Here is a 5,443-nt window from a genome sequence, read left to right as displayed (position 1 = left end):
GTCCTGCTGGGGTGCGTCCGTGACACCAGCTCCGTGCACGCCTGAGGTTCCCAATTTCCTTTTTTAAAGGAAGATTGCAGAATCTTCTTTAAAAAGAGGGGGAAAAAGTGTGAAGCGCTGCCCGAGTTTCCAGACCAAGCACGTGTAAAGGGAAGGCAGATGTCTGCTGGTCATGCTGCTGCTTTCACTGCTTCGTACCTAGGAACAACCTTTTCAATCTGAAATACTCCTTAAACGATGCAGGTTTTTGAAAGTGCCTCATTATATTTCCCAAGCTTTGAGCCTTATCAGAGGCAGGGTTTGTAGGTTGCTCGTTCGGAGCTATGTGGTTTTTCCAGTGAACCTGACAAGTTTTGACACGATCTGGGTGAAGTCTGAAGGAAGAGAGCCTTTATTCTGTATAATTTAATTAAGAGAATTCACGTATGCCTTCCTTTGCCGAAAGAGGTGAAAAGGAACAGAGTACGAACCTTTTACACCAAATTCAGTTGTTAGAGTTACTGAGTTTTACTGGGTACGAACGAAGCTCTGTAAGGGCGTAAGTTACCGAACCTGTGAGCCCTCCTGCACCCCGATTCCTATCTTAGGAGGAATGATTAGTAGAAAACCATTTTTTTGCCATTGGGAGAAAGCTAACGAGTAACATTTAATCGATAAAAAGTTAGTAAAGTCTTGCTGTTTTGAGAACTTTTCGCACTTCTACACGATCTGCTGTTCGGTTTATGGCTCCAAGTCTGGTTTTCAGCAACTGTTAATTCCTGTTTTCTTTTCGCTTGGGGGTTATTAAGAGCAAGAAGATTCACAGGACACCGTATCAAATGTTTTTTAGATGGTCAGAGCTCACTTACCTGTCACCATTGTCGCCTTCCGCTTGTCTCTGCGCTGCATCTCGCCAGTGCCTCAGACTTCCCCGGGACGCGTCTGGAAGCTACAGCGGGCAGGAGAGCGCTTCGTGTGATGAGGTGGTCAGACGAACCATGTCTGGCAGTAAGCTTTTTGGCTTCTGACGGCTTTTTTTGCGATACCTGATCAGAGAGTCAGAATTCCCCTGGCCAGGAGCAACTGGAGCAACTGGCTTGCTCATTCCTGGGAGTGACTCACATGCCAGGGTAGGTGAGCGGCGCGCTCCCGCTCACTTCCTGGCTCCCGAGCAGCCCGGGCGCCCGGCGCAGACGGTGATTCACCTGGGAGGTGGGTTGGTGCTGCTAAAGGCAGCAGCCGTCCTGCAGCCAGACGTTGCAGGCGCTCTGAAGTCGTGTTTTACAGCAACCTGTGCGGCTGTGCCCCTGCCTTTCGGTTAACGCAGTTTTGTCTGCAGGGTGAACGCAAATTTAATGTGATACGGAGGAGTCTTGTGCTGGATGGATGCAAATATCTGCTAATTGAGATGATCATGTCAATTATTAATTTCGCTATATTTAGACATCTTTAATGTTGTGCTTTTAGCAGATCCTCTCTGCTGAACAGCATGGAGTATGTTCAGTCAACTGGATATCTCACCTGAGATGACCGGGCTGCTTGCTGTCAGGGTGTTTGTTCTTGGAGGCTCTGGCTGCGAGCCTGGTGGCTCTTGCAGCCCTGCTGTCGGTGGTCCTGGGTGCACACACACTTGGAGTGAAATAGTTCAGTGCCTTGAGAGCATTGCAATAATCACAGGGGGAGTTATATAAGGACAAAATTTTTCTTCAGTAGAGGATGAAGTGGTTAATTTCCCATTTCTGCCACCTTCGTAAAATGAAAGCAAATAAAAGAGAGAAGGGAGAGAAGCATCTCCCTCGTTAAATCTTCAGGAGAAAAGAAAAAGAATCTCGCTGCTGCAAGCGCAGTGGCTGCCAAGTCACTGTTCTCGGACTGCTCTCTGTTCCCTGCCTGGACTTCTCCATACACAGGTTTTTTTTCTTTTTTTTCTTCAAGATCTGAGAAACTGAGTCCCCAGCCCCCCTCTTCTGAGACCGGGCAGCCTCGACAGCCGCGGGGAGCCTGTGCGGGGGCTGGAGCAGGAGCAGGAGCAGGTCCTGCCAGCTGCCTCCGCGTCCTGGTGAGCAGCTTTCCCGGCCGTGTGGCCGGGGTGCCCTGTGCTCATTTCCACATTTCTGCTGGTGGGCAGACGGTAAAACCCCCACTGGCCTCGGGACCTCTGCCTTGAGGTGCAGTCCCTGACCACGGGGACTTCTGACATGGCTCATCTCTGAAGACCGGCTTCTGCAAGACAGAAGGGAAGAAATCAGAGGTGAAAGCCAGTGAAACGTTTAAAAAATATAATTTAATTTCTCCCAGAGACACAAGCCATTGGTAGTTGTTCCTCTGTGAACAGAGTAACACACTGAAGTTTGTGTGTTAACAGTGGTCAAATAATAAATAGAGTCAATCTACATGAAAATGTTTGGTTTTGAGTGTGGTGCAATGGCACGTTAATTTTTCTTCAGAATCTCTGGATTTGGGTGTACCGGCAGAATTCACGGGTTAGGAAGCCGGGTGACAGCATCCCCCAGCCGGCTGTTGATTCAGCCGAGCCGTTGGGCTGCTCTCGGGCTGGAGCAGGTCAGGACTAGCCGCCACACGAAAGGAAGCGCCACGGAGCTTGTCGTAAAAACAGCGCCGAAGACATGGGAAGCTCTGATGTGAAGCAAAGCCGAAAGCCAGCCTGTAACTTTGCTATTGTTCACGTTACTGAAAGGCTGGATTTCCCTTTTTGTATTTGGGTGGTTAGAGAGCAATCCTCACGTTTCATAAGAGCCTGCACAACGTTATTACAACAATTGCTGCCTTGCTTCACTCTGAAACTCCCTTACTGTCCTGTTTGGCAACATGAACTGCAGGGTTGTTTTTAAAGCAGATTAGCCACCTGGATAATACGAGGGACTGGATTTTTCTTTGTTTTAAACAGAGAAAAGTGGTAAGGTGATCAGAGCTTGCGACCCCAGGAGGGTTCCTCCAGCCTTGTACCCGCAGATGCTCATGGTGGAGGGGCTCGTCCCAGTGGAGGCGTCTTGGAAGCGTTTGACTCTTCCCTTTGCTTAGGGGCTGCACTTCGATTGCTGGTTTGGTGGCTGTCACTGAAAGGGACAGAGGGAGGAAAGGAGCAGATTAAGAACTGGCTTTTAAAAAGCTCATTTCTTCTGGTGCCTGTAGTTTTCACGAGCAGCTTGCGGGCTCTGTGCGCTGCTGTACGGGTGCTGTCTCGGTTGCTCGACTTGGCTTCCGAGCTCTTATTCGTTATGCAAATGGTTGTTTTGCATTTCTAATTAATTGAAGTCCTGCTGTACGTTACGAGAGTTTTCTCGGTACTCAGAGTTGCAGGAGCGCGGATGGAGGGGTGTGTGGGGTCGGGATGTGTGAGGTGCAGAGTTTGTCTTTGGGCACTCAGGGGTCACCTTGCTGTCCCCCGGGGGAGAGGCAGCCTGATGCAAACTCTGGAAGGCTAGATGCTGCGTGTGTTAGGCAAGGGTGTGATAGATTTCCTTTTTCTGAAATGCAAGTAAAACAAAAATTGCAAAGAAATACATGTAAGCCCTTGTGTACCCAAATAAGATTGATTTCCTGCAAAACCCGACTGCCTCATGCAGCATAGTTCCCTTTTCGGGACCCCAGCGACCTGTAAGAATGTTTAGAGTAAGTGTCAACAGTTTTCGTGTGAATCCTGGACCTTAGGAGCCTGGAAAAAGGTTCATTTGTCTGAACAAGTTGGAGGCCTGGTGCCAGTTTCCCAGTTTCCAGGTTGTCTGTTGCCTCTAGTCTGGAGCCAAGCGAGCGAGCATCGGGACGCAGAGGGAAAAAGCCCCGCTGCTGCCTGGCGGGGGTGATGGGCTGGGGGGAGGTGTTTGCTCTGTCCTGTGCCGCGGCTGCGTGCAGGAGAAGCGAAGGGCAGCTGCTCAGACCGCACTGCCAGCACCAGCCTTTTCCAGTCAGGCTGGGAGGAGAATCAGGTTGGGACAAATGGTGACAGTTGGATTGAACGCGCTGGTAAATTCCCTGAATTGCACAAATTCCTCGGCTGCACTAAGGAAATGGGGAGAGCCCCCAAGAGCAGCTTTCTGTGGCACCCAGGCTGACGGTTTCCCTGTCTCTGGGGGGGTCTGTTCTCAAAACACGTCTCCGTTGTGGCCAGGTGTAAAATATAAATATAAAATACTGCATTGGCTTTTTTTTTTTTTTTTTTTTTGAGCCTTATAAAGCAGAGACCTAAACTTTGAGGCGTTTTAACTGTTGTGATTCTGACTTCCGTCTGGAGTCAGGGATCTTGCAGGAAAAAAAAAAAGTGGAAAATCCCAGATGTTAGGATTCGGGGGATTTTTTTTTCTGTGAGTGGATCAGCCAGCTGTCCTCTCCTTGCAGTCACCTTGCATTTCCCTGCTGCAGGGTTTGGTAACTGCCTCCCTGTGCGGAGCAGCAGCTGACAACAGATGATTACATCTCCTCTGACACCGTGGGCACACCCTGGTGTAGGGAGCAGCGCAGCCCATGGTGCGGTTACACCCCCTCCCCTCCGCCAGGCTCCCAGCAGCTGCCTCTGCGCGGCCGGGGGCTGCGTGTGCCCCGTGGGCAGCGAGCCCTGGGGTACGAGAAAAGAAAAAAGCTTCCACAGTGGAATTAGATTTCTGTCCTTCAGCATTTTCAGTTTGTCACTGCCCCATTGCTCATTTTACGTTACCGTCTGTCTCCGTGATACCCACCAAACCTGGGCAGCGCTCCGCTGCTGACCCAGGGGATGCAGGCGTGCGGGGAGCCCGGGACCCCCCACCGGCTGTGCTGGGGGTGATTCGGGGGATGCAGGACTGAGCTGCAAGGTCTCGTGCTGAATTCTTCCACCCACAGCTCGGGAACAGCAATCTCCAGGGACACCTGCCTGCTGGGAGAGCAGGGCGGATTACAGACCCTCTCCTGATGCTCGGCTCCGGTCTCTGGGTCTCTGGTAACGGCTGTGCCGTGCCGACCGGCGTGGAGAAGCGTTCCCAGGCTCTCGTCTGAAGCAGTGGCTAGTCTATCTATTATCTGTTTACTCTACTGAAGTGGCCAAGTTAATCCTGTTAAACGCTGAGTGTGTGGGGAGAGAGGAATTAACTCCTGAAGAGCGTTTAATCCTGAGGGGAAGGCGCTGCTGGAGAAAACGTTCGGTTGCAGGGAAATTGGGAAGCAGCTGGAAGCTGCTGGGGCTGAGCTCGGTTTCCAGCCGCAGAAGGGTGTGATGGATGGATGGTTGTGGTGGATGGATGGTCGTGGTGGATGGATGGTTGTGATGGTGGAGGGTGCCTGGCGGAGGAGGTACGGGGAGGGGGAATTGCTAAACAAGACATCTGTCTGCCTGCGCAGCAGCGGCTGGGGAGTGCCAGATCATAAATGAATCCCAGGATTTGGGATGGGGCGGCAGTTTCTCCATAGGCATGGTTCACCCGGACATCCCTGCGGGACAGCCGCGGGAGAGCTCTGCGGGCGGGGGGCGAGG

The sequence above is a fragment of the Pterocles gutturalis genome, unplaced genomic scaffold (assembly GCF_000699245.1).
Source record: "Pterocles gutturalis isolate BGI_N339 unplaced genomic scaffold, ASM69924v1 scaffold27681, whole genome shotgun sequence".
In the NCBI taxonomy this organism is placed as follows: Eukaryota; Metazoa; Chordata; class Aves; order Pterocliformes; family Pteroclidae; genus Pterocles; species Pterocles gutturalis.
This window is presented reverse-complemented; position numbering follows the sequence as displayed.